This window comes from Motacilla alba, chromosome 5 (assembly GCF_015832195.1).
Source record: "Motacilla alba alba isolate MOTALB_02 chromosome 5, Motacilla_alba_V1.0_pri, whole genome shotgun sequence".
Classification (NCBI taxonomy): domain Eukaryota; kingdom Metazoa; phylum Chordata; class Aves; order Passeriformes; family Motacillidae; genus Motacilla; species Motacilla alba.
This window is the reverse complement of record NC_052020.1, coordinates 61,798,115-61,812,256: the sequence shown is the minus strand read 5'-3', so window position 1 is coordinate 61,812,256 and position 14,142 is coordinate 61,798,115.

Genomic DNA, 14,142 nt, shown 5'->3' with positions numbered 1-14,142 from the left:
AGTGGCTTTTCCAGGAAGGACAGGGAATGGCATTTCCAGGAGGGACAGGACATGGCATTTCCAGGAGGGACAGGACATGGCTTTTCCAGGAGGGACAGGGAGTGGCATTTCCAGGAAGGACAGGGAATGGTGAACAGCACCGTGGGTGCAGCCACAGACAGAGCTGGGCTAAACTCTCCTGTCCTTCACCTGAGGCAGGGCCAGGGCATTGTGGGGTGGCCCTTATTCCATGGGACAGAGGGGAATGGCCCTGGAATAAAGGGGAATGTCCTGTGTCCTTGGTTCAGTGGGAGTATCCCTGTTCCTTGGAACCAAGGGTAATGTTCCTGTCCCCAAGATCAAGGGGAATGTCCCTGTCCCCAAGATCAAAGGGAATGTCCCTGTCCCTGGATCAGGGGGAATGTCCCTGTCCCTGGTTCAAGGGGAACGTCCCTGTCCATGGGATAAAGGGGAATGTCCCTGTCCCTGGATCAGGGGGAATGTTCCTGTCCTTGGTATCAAGGGGAATGTCCCTGTCCCTGGGATCAAAGGGAATGTCCCTGTCCCTGGTTCAAGGGGAATGTCCCTGTCCATGGGATCAAAGGGAATGTCCCTGTCCCTGGGATCAAAGGGAATGTCCCTGTCCTTGGTATCAAGGGGAAGTGCCTGTCCCCAGATCTCATTAGCCAGGCTCTGGGCAGCCTCGTTAGCAGTGCTGCAGAGCTGGGCCATCCATCAGGGCTGTCCCTGGCAGCCACCAGAGCTTGGGAAGCTGTTAAATACAGGAGCTGCAGAGGGCTGGGATCAATAACTGCAGTGGCTCTCCCAAACGGGCTGGGTGAGGCTCCAGCCTGGCCTGGGGACAGCCAGCAGCCACTGCTGCTGCCCAGGGTGACCCTGGCACTGTGAGCACACAGGGGACAGCCACTGCAGCTGCCCAGGGTGCCCCTGGCACTGTGAGCACACAGGAGGAGCTCACAGCAGTTCCCTTTTCCCTGCAGCTTTGCCTTTTCCTGCTCTGGAATTCCTCCAGGCTGCAAGGCTGCCTCCTGACCCCCTCTCCAAAGCCGACACAGCTTGGATGGGTTACTCTGGGGTTCTGGGGAAGGAGAGCTGCCTCTCTAAAGAGGTGCCATTGATGGCAACACAGACCTGGAGCCTCAGCGAGACAGAGGAAACCAATGGAGTGGAGAGCAGCAAGGAAAATTTAGATTTCTTGATTTTGAGGCGTGGGGGAACACAGAGGAAGGATGAGGAGCAAGGCAGGGGCACCAGAGACTTCACTGTTTCTCATTTGAGATTGCAGTTTCCCATTGTCTGGGATTATGGCACCTGCTCAGCAGCTGCTGTTTTTAAAAGGAGGCTTAGAAAGGAAAGTGTGGCTCTGTGCATCAGTGAGGGGCTGCACACAGAATGTCACCGTGGGTGACACCCGAGTGGCAGAGGCAGAGCAGGCAGCTGGCACTGAAACAAGGAGTGGGGATGCAGCCTCCTCAAAAAGCAGATTATGCACCTTCCCCATCCAGGCAGAGTTGGAGAAGTGCTGCGCACTCAGGGAAAGCAGAATTGTGCTCCTGTGGTTATTGTTTCACAAATTCCATCCTGGTTTCGAGGCTCTTCCTTTGCTCCTGGCTTCTCACTCAGTTCCCAGCCCTTTGATTTCTGGTGAATCCAGGGGGGAGTTCAGAGCCACTGGTGCCACTTGCTCCAGGGGCTGGGATACCTGCAAAGGGGACAGGGAATGTTTCCAACTGCAGAATTCCTTGCGCAGGGATTTCTCAGTGCTCTGTTTTTACTGTGGAGGAGCACCAAAGGCAGACACTGCTCTTTTCTGCATTAGGAAAGACTTGTGGGTCTCTCCTGTTGGGTTCTTGTCCTGTCTGCAGACACTGCCCCATGCCTGGCAGTGCCCAGGGCCAGGCTGGAGCAGCCTGGGACAGTGGGAGGTGTCCCTGCCATGGCAGGGGTGGCACTGGACAGGATTTAAAGTCCGTCCCACCCAAACCTTTCTGTGATTGTAATCTTCTCTGTGTCTGACCTCCCAGCATCCCTGTGCTCCTGAGTGAGCTGCCCTGTATTCCAAATGTCAGAATCTCTTTTTCCCTGACCCGGGGTCCTCAGCCATGGAGCAGGAACAGGAGCACCCAGGATGTGTGAGCACTGGCAATGCCAGCTGGGAGCTGCCAGCTGTTCTGGACACACCTGCACCAGGAAAGGCACTGAGCCCAGCAGGAGATGAGGCCAGGGCAGGGGAGCTCCAGGAGTGTTACAGATCCATAACATAATCCTGGCTTTTCACAGATATTCCAACAGGTTCTCTATGCGAGGAACAGCTTGGAGCTTGCAAGGGAGCAGGGGGGTCCTGGCTGGCATCTGCAAGGAGCAGGAGGCAAATGATTTCCAGGAGGAGCAGTGATTTTGGAGTCAATGAGCCATTTAATCTGCAAAGCCCTCTGCTGTGGAGTTATCTCCGTGGGGAAAGGGAGCTGGGTCAGCCAAGCGCCTGCTGGAAGGTCAGGCAGAAGTCACTGATACAGACACACATTGCAATGTTGGCTGTGCACAGATATTCCAGGGGCTGCTGCTGTTCCAGACACACATTGCAATGTTGGCTGTGCACAGATATTCCAGGGGCTGCTGCTGTTCCAGACACACATTGCAATATTGGCTGTGCACAGATATTCCAGGGGCTGCTGCTGTTCCAGACACACATTGCAATGTTGGCTGTGCACAGATATTCCAGGGGCTGCTGCTGTTCCAGACACACATTGCAATGCTGGCTGTGCACAGATATTCCAGGGGCTCTCTGTGGCTGCTGCTGTTCCAGACACACATTGCAATGTTGGCTATGCACAGATATTCCAGGGGCTCTCTGTGGCTATCCCCGAGGAGAACAGGCTGCTGCTGCCTGAGGGCCAGGATGCACCCGGCCCTGATCACCTTTGCTCTGTGCTCCTTGGCTCCCTTGTGGAACTTTCTGCATTTCCACAGCAGACTGAACGTGGTTTTCACAAGCAGCATTAGCCCAGATCTCAGCAGGGCAGCTCCCTCTCTCCCTCCCTGCCCCTTGTTCCCTGTCACCCCACTCCAGCAGCTCATCCAGGGGCAGAGCAGCCCCAATCCCAAAGGATCTGGAGCTGGGAGCGCTGCCAGCCCCTGGCAGCTCCCATCACATCCCCGCCCTGGCCGCTGTGAACCAGGAGCTGAACAGAGGCAGGAAGGGCCCAGAGCGGAGCTGTGGGCAGCCCAGCTGTTCTTCAATGCCTCGCTGCCTGTGAGTTACTGCTGCAATTGCCACCAGCCCTAATTGGTGCCCAGTAATTATCTCTGCGGCACGGGCTGCCCCGAGGTCAGCGCGGGGAGATGAGAGGGGATGGCTCTGCTCTGCGGCTGGAGTGGCTGCAATTCCAGCTGGGAACAACCAGGGATGAAATTCCAGCTGGAAGGGAACAACCAGGGATGAAATTCCAGCTGGAAGGGAACAGAGCTGAAATTCCAGCTGGGAACAACCAGGGGAAACATGGCTGCAATTCCAGCTGGAAGGGAACAGAGCTGAAATTCCAGCTGGGAGCAATCAGGGCTGCAATTCCAGCTGGGAGCAATCAGGGCTGCAATTCCAGCTGGGAACAACCAGGGCTGAAATTCCAGCTGGAAGGGAACAGGGCTGCAATTCCAGCTGGGAACAAACAGGGCTGCAATTCCAGCTGGGAACAAGCAGGGCTGAAATTCCAGCTGGAAGGGAACAGGGCTGCAATTCCAGCTGGGAGCAATTAGGGCTGCAATTCCAGCTGGGAACAAGCAGGGCTGAAATTCCAGCTGGAAGGGAACAGGGCTGAAATTCCAGCTGGGAACAAGCAGGGCTGAAATTCCAGCTGGAAGGGAACAGGGCTGCAATCCCAGCCTGCTCTTCCAGCCCTCACCCTCCGCATGGACACGTCCAGGTTCTGCTCTGCCACAGCAGTCACAGGAATTCTGTAACCCCACTGTTCCTCTTCTCTGCCTTTAACACATTTCTGGTGTGGTTTCGTCCATGAGGGGCTGGGTTAATTAGGTTAATTAAAGCCTGGGGTCTGTTCAAGGGGGGTTCTGCCCCTCTGCCTGCTCAGGTGAGACCTCGCCTGCAGGGCTGCCCCAGGACAGCCCCGCAGCAGCAGGACCTGCAGCTGAGTCCAGAGGGTGCTCCCAGGGCTGGTGCCACATGTACCCTTGTAATTCAACACTGTAAAGCAAAGAATTCCCAAATCTGATGATCTTCACGGACAGAACATGATTCCTTTCCTGTTTCTATCTCAGGACGCAAAAGCAGTTGTAAAACTGAAATAGGAAAACAGAACTGTGGAGCCCTCGGCTTAATTGGGAATAAAACCTTGCAAGCAAGGCTTTAAAACTTCATTAATGCAATAAAGAATAATAAAAAAGCAAGCCTGAAGTCCATTGCATTAAAGATGAGGCTGATTCAGGCGGAAGGGAAGGGAAGGGAAGGGAAGGGAAGGGAAGGGAAGGGAAGGGAAGGGAAGGGAAGGGAAGGGAAGGGAAGGGAAGGGAAGGGAAGGGAAGGGAAGGGAAGGGAAGGGAAGGGAAGGGAAGGGAAGGGAAGGGAAGGGAAGGGAAGGGAAGGGAAGGGAAGGGAAGGGAAGGGAAGGGAAGGGAAGGGAAGATCCCTGCAGTAACTCCAGGTCACACAGGAACAGGGGGGTTTCTCCTGTGGTAGTGTCAGGAGGCACCAGAGGCACTGCTGCCTTCCCTTTGGACCAAAACATGCTTAAAAACCCAAATCTTTATTGAAATCTCACTTTCTGGTTTTTAGTGAGTCAAATTATTGTCTCTGCACTCTCCACTTCAAAAATAGACATCCTCTCTCATCCCTTGTTCCTGCAGGTTTTAACCACAGCCCTTTAGCCTGAGTGTAAATGGAGCTGCTGCCATTTGAAGCCAACAATTAACCATAAAACCCTCAATCCCGAGTGGTTTGGGCTGGAAGGACCTCAGAGCTCATCTCATTCCACCCCTGCCATGGGCAGGGACACCTCCCACTGATGGTGGCTCCCAGGCCTGCCCAAGCTGGCCTTGGTGTGTAAAACGTCTGGAGGGGACTTGTGCTCACCCGGTGCTGGGGAAGATGAAACTGGAGAACCTGATAAATATGATTGCCTGGCAAAAGATTTTGAGAATATGGAAACTATAGGCGAGATTGAAATGAAAGCAAGCTTTGAGATACCTCAGTTCCTGAACAACAGGAAAACAATGCCATGGCTGGCTGAAGGTAATCCCCTTTAATGAAACAACACCCTCTGCCTGCAGACAGGTCCCAGGGTCAGAGCAGACCCTGCCAGCTTGGCAGAAGGGGCCCAAAGAGCAGTTTTTAGGGTTTAAAATGTAACACAGTGTGGTAATGTAATGATTCCTATAGGCTGTATGTAAATGCTGTAGGATTTGTATCTTGTATTAGATTGGTTAGTGAGCATTAGAATATTCAGCACAGAAGAAGATTTATGGTATTGTAACGGGAACTTCGCTCTCTTTTTACTCGTCCTTGCTTTCTCATCCTCTGTACCTCGCTCTTGCCTTCTCTCTCTTTACCCCTCTCCCTCTTTGGGGCTGCTCCTGCTGCCGGCAGCTCCAGCAGGGTCCCTGCACCCAGGCCCTTTGCAACAAACCCCAAGTTCCATGACCAGAAGAAGATTTATTGTATTGTAACAGGAACCTCGCCCTCAGATCCTCTCTTTTGCTCTGTCATTCCCTCTTTGCCACTCTCTTTACCCCTCTCTCCCTCCTTGGGGCTGCTCTGAGCTGAGGTTGGCAGCTCCAGCAGGGCCCCTGCACCCAGGCCCTTTGCAATGAACCCCAAGTTCCACGACCTGGCTTCAGAGATCTCCCATCCCCATCCACCCCAACCATCCTACCCCCGTTGCTCCTACAACCCAGCAGCACCAGTGACACAACCCACAGCAAGCTTCAGGAGCACAATCCCCTCTCTGAGGGCCCCAGGGTCCGAGCTGCCCTGTCCTGCTGCAGGGTTTGTCCCATTCCCAGCACAGCCTCGCTGCCAGTGCACATCCCCAGGACATCCCAATGCCCACGGCTGTGCCCCCTGCCACGGCCCCAGGGTCACTGTCACATCCTCTGAAAAATCCCTTTGCCCAGGATTTTCTCCTGGGAAGCTGAGAAGCCTCAGAGAAAAGGAAAACAATTATTGTCTCATTTGCTTCTCCTGTGTTGTGCTTGTCTGGAATGTGGTTGGAGATTGTTCACCCACAGGTGATTGTTCCATTGGTGTCATGTGAATTATTTTGACTCTTTGGCCAGTCAGGGCCAAGCTGTGTCAGGCTCTGGAGAGAGTCACGAGTTTCATTATTATCTTTTACCCTTCTGTCTGTGTCCTTTCTGTATTCTTTAGTACAGTTTAGTATAGCATTCTTTAATATAATACGGTATCATAAAATAATAAATTAGCCTTCTGAGAGCATGGAGTCAGATTCAGCATTCCTGCCATCTGGGCACCCCGCAAATCCAATACCCAACACCCTGCTGGCCCTAGCCCTGCTCCCCAGGCACTCAGGGGGGCTCTGGCAGCAGCAGCAGCAGGAGGAGGAGGAGGAAGGACACTGAGTTGAGTTAGGAATGGCAAGGAAATGACGACACAGGGTCCAGTGCTTCTCAGAGGGCATGAAGAGAGTCTCATTGGAAACTACAGATATTTATGGACAGGGTTGATCACCCAGAACCTGACTGGTCCTTAAACACACCCCTCGGCCACTGGTTCACAGAATCCACAGGATTAATCAGGAACAACACCTTCATGCAAATACCTTTCCATAAACATCATGGACAAGTGTTCCACATGTTCACAAACGCCCAGTGCAGAGATTAGGATAAGAAGTGTTTTAATTCTTCCTCTGAGCTGTCTCACAACTTCCCCAGGACAGTTACCTGTTTCTCCCTCTGGCTAAACTGTCAGCATCCACAGGACACAGGGACACAGCCCGTGGGCATGCCCATCTCACCTGAACAAGGGAGGTCCTGGAAAGCTCTGTCAGGCTGATATTTGTGTAATATGTGTGTTATAGATGCATATTATAATATTGGCTCTTTGCAAACATTAAAATTAATTTTATATAGTGTTTAAGTAACTGTTATAAAGATATCGTGTTTATTTCTGGTGTTCACTAAGCTTAGACATGGTTAAATAACTAATATAAATATACTTATGTTAAAAGGCCTACTTAAGTAAGATAACATCCAATGAACATATAATAGAGATACCTACTACAGATATACCAACTGTCAGCCACCACTGTCTGAAGAAAGTGTAAACCAAGACGAAAAAACTAAAAATAACAAAAATAGACTAAAACCACAACCAAAAAATACACATACTCAGAAAACAAACAAACAAACAAACAAAACAAAACAAAAAACCAAAACAAATCAAGGAGGAGATACACTAAACAATTCTTAAAACATGTAAACAGGAAAGCACAGGAGGAACTCTGGGAGGAAAATCCTCTGGGAGGAAAATGCTCTGGGATAAAAATGCAATTGGGATGAAAATGCTCTGGAATTAATCCAGCTGGGGTGAAAATCCAACTGAGATGAAAATCCTTTGGGATGAAAATGCCCTGGGATGAAAATCCAACTGGGATGAAAATGCTCTGGGATGAAAATCCTACTGGGATGAAAATCCAATGCCTGCTGCAGTGGGTTCCTGCTGACCCTGCCCCTCCCTGGGTCTCCAGAGGAAAACATGAGGGCAGAGAGAAAGTCCCACCAGGAGGTGACAGCTGACACTACAGAGCATCCCAAACGTGCATTTTTAGCTCCAAACCAAGTAGCTCTGCCAGGGTGCTTTGATTTCCAGCCTGAAACAGCAGAAGGGCAAACCTTGGGAGTTCCTATTGCCCAATTCCATTATTTTATTATGCAAGTTTTGACATGAATAACTGTCAGGTTTGGCCGCCTGGACTGAGCTTTAAATTTTCATTGGAGGTGAAATCTCACACCTTCCCCCTCCCTGTGGCATTCTCCTTCCTTCTGCAATCCAAGTGTCCTCTCAAGTTCTCCCTAATGGATTTAGCAAATGAATCAATTAGGCAGAGAAAGAGCACTGAGGTGCTTCTGTGCAGATGAGTATTTTATGTTTGATATACTGAGTCAGAGCTAAGTAATTATTGTCATTTAATATTTATTTAATGTACATGATGAGCTGCTGCAGCGAGGAGCTCGTGGAATAAAACATCCTCTCCTCGCTTTCCCTGCAGCTCCTTCATGAGGGAGTGTGAAGGGGCAGGGGATGGGGGACAGCAGGAGAAGAGATTTCTATAAATGCAGAGGTGGTGGAGCACATCTGCTGGGGGTGGGTGCCGCAGGAGCACACAGCCCCCACAGCATTCCCTGGAACAGCCCCGAGCCTGCTGGGCTCTGCTCATCTCTGCAGGGAAGGAGCAGCTCCTCAGATCTGGGACTGAGTCAGAAAGGCAGGGAATGTGTGTGCTGGGACTGAGAGTCACTGCAAGGCAGGGAATGTGTGTGCTGGGACTGAGAGTCACTGCAGGGACAGGGAATGTGTGTGCTGGGACTGAGAGTCACTGCACAGACACGGAATGTGTATGCTGGGACTGAGAGTCACTGCAAGGCAGGGAATGTGTGTGCTGGGACTGAGAGTCACTGCACAGGCAGGGAATGTGTGTGCTGGGACTGGGAGTCACTGCAGGGACAGGGAATGTGTGTGCTGGGACTGAGAGTCACTGCAGAGACAGGGAATGTGTGTGCTGGGACTGAGAGTCACTGCAGAGATAGGGAATGTGTGTGCTGGGACTGAGAGTCACTGCAGAGACAGGGAATGTGTGTGCTGGGACTGAGAGTCACTGCACAGGCAGGGAATGTGTGTGCTGGGACTGGGAGTCACTGCAGGGACAGGGAATGTGTGTGCTGGGACTGAGAGTCACTGCAGAGACAGGGAATGTGTGTGCTGGGACTGAGAGTCACTGCAGAGACACGGAATGTGTGTGCTGGGACTGAGAGTCACTGCAGAGACACGGAATGTGTGTCCTGGGATGGCCTGGACACCTTCTGCAGCCACAGCAGCCACAGCTGTCACCTCTGAGTGCCACCTGCGAGTGCCAGGAGGGGCTTTGCCCTGTCGGTACACAGGTTTTTACCACAGACTTGTGAGGCTGCAGCAGCAGCTCTGGAGTGCTAGCAGGGCTTTAGGGAATCAGGAATCACAGAACAGTTCAGGATGGAACAGCCCTCAAAAATTCAGCTCTGCCCCACCGCTGCCCCATGTCCCCAAGTGCCACATGCCCAGGGCTGTAAATCTCCCCAGGGATGGGCACTCAACCCTCCCTTGGCATTGCCAAGGCCTGAGCCCCCTTTCCATGGGGAAATTCCTGCTGGGCCCACCCTGAGCTGCCCTGGCCCAGCCTGAGGCCATTCCCTCTGCTCCTGTCCCTGTTCCCTGGAGCAGAGCCCGACTCCCCCGGCTGTGCCCTCCTGGCAGGAGCTGTGCAGAGCCACAAGGGCCCCCTGAGCCTCCTTTGCTCCAGGCTGAGCCCCTTCCCAGCTCCCTCGGGAATTCTCCAGCCCCTCCCCAGCTCTGTTCCCTGCCCTGGACAGGCTCTGGCACCCAGGGAGCCCTGAGGGCTTGGTCCATACAAAGCACAGAGGTGCCAGAAGAGCTGAGGAAACACAAACCCACCCAGCTTCCATGCATTCCACACTTCTGCCTCTGCTCCTTGTGCCATTCCCACCCCAGCTTCCCTGCCTGAACCCCAGAGCTCAGGGCAGGGCTCCCATCCCTCCTCCACCCATCGCACCCTGACCAGAGGGACCTCCTGGGTGTCCCAGTCCTGCCCCAGCTCCACAGGCAGCCAGGCTGAAGCTGTCCCCTGCAAAGCCTCCTCTAGATCATCTATTTTCTGCTGTGTGCCAGAAGCAGCTCCTTATCCCTCTTTTCCAATAACAATCTTGGTGTTCAGGGTGTTGAATTGTAAGGGTCATCCTTTCAGGTGGAAAATAGCCCAGAAATCCATTTACTGCTCTGCAGGTCCATTATCATCAGCACTAACACGAATTTCTGCTGTACACCACAACATCCCAAAATTACCCAGGGAGAGGCTCCGGCACATCCTCAATTACAAACATTGCATTCCTCTTCCTTCAGAGGCAGCTTTAAAAAGAGTACAGGGCTGCCTCATTTACTTAATTTCTGGTTAATTTTAAAAGCTTTTTTTTTTTGTCCCAGTCTATGATCCTGTGCCAGAAGGTGATCAGGAGCACAGGTGATCACAAACCTCACAACTATTTAACCTCACAGAATCCTTTAGCTTGGAAACCATCCCCGGGATCAGAGTCCACCCTTTCTTCCCAGGCCCTCGGGTTTGGAATTGCATTCCAAACTTTCAGCTGTAGTTTAAGGCACAAACTGAAATTTTTGATGCTTGGAAAATGTTTAACCAGTCAAAACAAAAAAATTAAGATTGTTGTCTGGTTGAGAAGCACTTTGAATTCATGGAAGTGGAGAGTTATTGCTCACCTGTGGCTGAGCTGCACCACGAGTGTCGTTATTTGGCTTTGCTGCAGCCTGTCCTGGATCTTTTCAGGGATTCAGGCTCAGATAAGGAAACAGTCACGGAAAAGGCACGTTTGGGAGAAAACCTTCAGAGAGAGGTGAAATAACCTGCTGCGTCCCATCCATGGATGGCCCTGGAAGTGCTGGCTGGCTCAGCTGGGGGGCACAGCCTGGTTCCACCTCCCCTGCCTCTCCAGGCAGCTCCCGGCACTACTGCGTGTGCACCTAGAAAGAAAAATCAAATATTTCTGAGAACTGCCTGCTCTGGAAACCCGGAACGTCCAGCCTGGATCTAAAATGACTTTAATTCTCCATCTCAGCCAGCAAACAGCCAGATGAGATCGCTTGTTCTTAATTGGTTTGTGATGTTCATCCACTCATCAAAGGCCACTGAGGAGCGCTGGAGTGGAAAAAAGGAATATTGACATCCTGCTCTGCCTAATTCCCGCAGCAGCCCGGGGCAGAGGGCAGGAGAGAGCCGGGATGGGCACGGGAGAGAGCCGGGATGGGAACAGGAAAGAATCGGGATGGGAACAGGAAAGAATCGGGATGGGAACGGGAGAGAGCCGGGATGGGAATGGGAAAGAGTCGGGATGGGCATGGGAGAGAGCCAGGATGAGAATGGGAGAGAGCCGGGATGGGAACGGGAGAGAGCCGGGATGGGAACGGGAGAGAGCCGGGATGGGAACGGGAGAGGCAGGATGGGAATGGGAGAGGCAGGATGGGAATGGGAGAGAGCCGGGATGGGAATGGGAGAGAGACGGGATGGGAATGGGAGAGGCAGGATGGGAATGGGAGAGGCAGGATGGGAATGGGAGAGAGACGGGATGGGAATGGGAGAGAGACGGGATGGGAATGGGAGAGCCGGGATGGGCACGGGAGAGAGCCGGGATGGGAACGGGAGAGCTGGGATGGGAATGGGAGGGAGCCGGGATGGGCACAGGAGAGCCGGGATGGGCACGGGAGAGAGCCGGGGTGAGAACAGGAGAGAGCCGGGATGAGCACGGGAGAGAGCTGGGATGGGAACGGGAGAGAGCCGGGATGGGAACGGGAGAGAGCCGGGATGGGCACGGGAGAGAGCTCCGGCCCCTGTCCTGTTCCCACTCCCAGCAGGAACCCGAACAGATCCATCCTGGGCTGCCTCTGCTCCGCAGCAGAGTGTGAACGGGCGGAGGGAGTGAGGATGGGGCTGGGAAAGGGGCACGGGTGGGAATGGGAACCTCCTGAACCTCCTCTCCCCATCCTGGCATGGGTGGGAATGGGAACCTCCTGAACCTCCTCTCCCCATCCTGGCACGGGTGGGAATGGGAACCTCCTGAACCTCCTCCCTGCTCCTGCCACGGGTGGATTAAAAGCAGAGAGACTCACACAGGTTAAAAGGGACCTCAAATCCCCCCCAGTGCCACCCCTGCCATGGCAGGGACACCTCCCACTGTCCCAGGCTGCTCCAGCCCCAGTGTCCAGCCTGGCCTGGGGCACTGCCAGGGATCCAGGGGCAGCCCCAGCTGCTGGCAATGCACTTCACATCCCCAGGAGTGACAATGGGTCACCAAGAGTGGAACAGGAATCCCGGAGTGCTGGAATGGCTTGGGTTGGAAGACCATACCATTCCACCCCCCACCATGGGCAGGGACACCTTCCGCTGGACATTCCAGGAGAAGCATTGTCACCTTCTGAAGTCTCTGGGCAGCAGTTACTCAGGTACCACACCTGCCCTGGGGCTGGGGACACCGCAGGAGCAGATCAACGGGGACACAGCGGCCCTGGTGGCACAAGCCCAGCTGTGAGCCAGGCCGGCCCCGTGGGGCACCAGAGCTCGGCTGTGGCTCCCTGGGCTCCTGAGCTCCAGCAGGAGCCTGTGCTGTCCCTGAGGATCCCCATGAACCCAGCGTGGGAGCCACCAGCCTTTCCCCAGAGCTGTCCCCTCCCTGCTCCCCTGCCGGGAGTGCCCCAGGAGATGAAGGTCAGCAGAATGAGACAGCAAAGCAGGAATGTTCCTCCTCCCAGAAAATGCCACGGCTCGGGAAGATAGAGCCAACCTCAGCAAAAACCCCTCAACACCTGAGAAAGTAGCTCAGAAACGAGACCCCTCCCCGTTCCTGTTCCTGGATCGACCCCATGGGTGAAGCTGTCCAGGTTCTCCCTGTTCCCCGTGAGCTTCCCAGGTCCTGCTGATGGAGCCAGGAATGGCACAAGGAACGGGCAGGAATGGGCACAAACGTGTCCTGCTGGAGCCCCTCCGGGACGTTCAGCAGCCTCAGCCCGTGTTCCCCACCCAGGCACTGCCAGGGAGCCCTAAGGATGGCATTCCCACACTGGCACACCTCGCTTTGGGGTGGGAATGTCGTTCCCTGGATCTGGAGTGGCTGATGTTCGAGGGGACAGCTTTGGGGTCTCCCAGAGCAGCTGTCACCAGAGCAAGAGGAGCAGAACAACCTCAGAGGAGGAGAGAGGAGAGGAGTCAGCCAAGGTGTGGGAACTCCCCAGGAATTCAGGGATGTGGGACTGTCCAAGAATTCAGGGATGTGGGAACTCCCCAGGAATTCAGGGATGTGGGAACGCTCCAGAAATTCAGGGATGAATAAAGGGATGTGGGAACACCCCATAAATACAGGGATGAATTCAGGGCTGTGGGAACACCCCATAAATTCAGGGATGAATTCAGGGCTGTGGGAACACCCCATAAATTCAGGGATGAATTCAGGGATGTGGGAACTCCCCAGGAATTCAGGGATGAATTCAGGGCTGTGGGACTGTCCAGACCCCCACCACCCCACACAGGCCAAGCAGGGCTGGAGGAACAGGCACAGCAGTGACAGCAGGCTGCCCAGCTGAAACCCAGCGGCAAATCTCTCTCCTTGGATATTTTCAGGACCCAAGAATCAGGATCCTGGCACTGGAAGAGGCCTGGCAGGGACACCACCAGGCTTTGGCAGGTGGGGATGGGGAGAACCTCCAGCCCAGGTGGATCCTGCTGGAGCAGGGGCAGAGAGCAGCCAAGGGAAGGGCTGGGATGGCAGCTGGGGCTGGGAGGGCTGCCCTGGCTCAGGGAGGGTTGCTTTGAGGGGGCTCCAGTCAGGCAGGAAAAGGGGATTTTGCTCCACCCCAACTTGGTTTGGGTGGGGTTGGAAAGCCCACCCAGTGCCCCTGTGCCCACCTGCCCCTGTGCCAGTGCTCCAGCCCCATGTCCAGCCTGGCCTGGGGCACAGCCAGGGGTGAAGCCTGGAATAATAATCAAGAAGCTGCTTAAAAAGAGCTTTTGTGCCCCAAAGAGCCTCTGCACCAAGACACCAGGCCTGCACCCTGCACAATCAGGAAAGGAAAATATAAAATTAAAGGTAACAATGCAGGAATTCTGAGGAGCTCTGAGATACCCAAAAACCTCTGCCAGCAGACACAACCCCTTGTGCTTGTTGATGAAAATTCATCGGGGATGTTGAAAAGGCTGTTCATTAATATGCAGCCAGAAAGAGTGCAATTATCAGCCAGCCCAAAAACAGGATTGCTCTGGATTTCTCCTCGGCATTGGGAGGCAGAGGGGTGCTCTGTGGCAGTACCAGTAACTGCTACGACTGCTTTTCTTGTCCCACTTA